The sequence below is a fragment of the Oratosquilla oratoria genome, unplaced genomic scaffold (assembly GCF_046742065.1).
Source record: "Oratosquilla oratoria isolate Oo_2021 unplaced genomic scaffold, ASM4674206v1 SCAFFOLD49, whole genome shotgun sequence".
Taxonomy (NCBI): domain Eukaryota; kingdom Metazoa; phylum Arthropoda; class Malacostraca; order Stomatopoda; family Squillidae; genus Oratosquilla; species Oratosquilla oratoria.
Window position 1 is genome coordinate 3,214,099 of NW_027467713.1, and position 568 is coordinate 3,214,666.

Below are 568 nucleotides of genomic sequence, written 5' to 3' on the forward strand. Positions count from 1 at the left end.
GAACGTGGACTGGAACCGGGATTTATTGATAATGGGTGATTTCAATTTTACTGACATTGATTGGATGACCCTTGAACATGGCCATATAGGTAGTCGCTTGATTGATTTTCTTGGTGACAATTACTTAATTCAGCATATAAAAGAGCCCAACAAGATATGGAAACTTACTCGATCTATTGATCACTAGCCGCGAAAGCATGGTAACTGATGTAGAAGTCGGTGAAACTGTTCCAAATAGCGATCACAACTTAGATTCAAACTCCTAAATTTCTTTAGAATAGATACTTGTGTTTCTAAAATACCCGATTTCAGTAAAGCTCAGTTCATAGGACTACGTCAGGAGCTTCAGCTTACAGATTGGGAGGCAAAATTTAACGAAAGACCTGTAGATCAGATGTGGGAAATATTTCAAAATACGCTCACTAAGATGATTCAGACTTACATTCCTTTTAAGGACAGACGTCCCCCAAATCAGGCTCGCCCAAAGTGGATCGACAAAGAAACTGAAAAAAGTATTGCTAAAAAGAGACAGGCTTATAAAAAATATAAATGCTCGGGTGCATCTAAT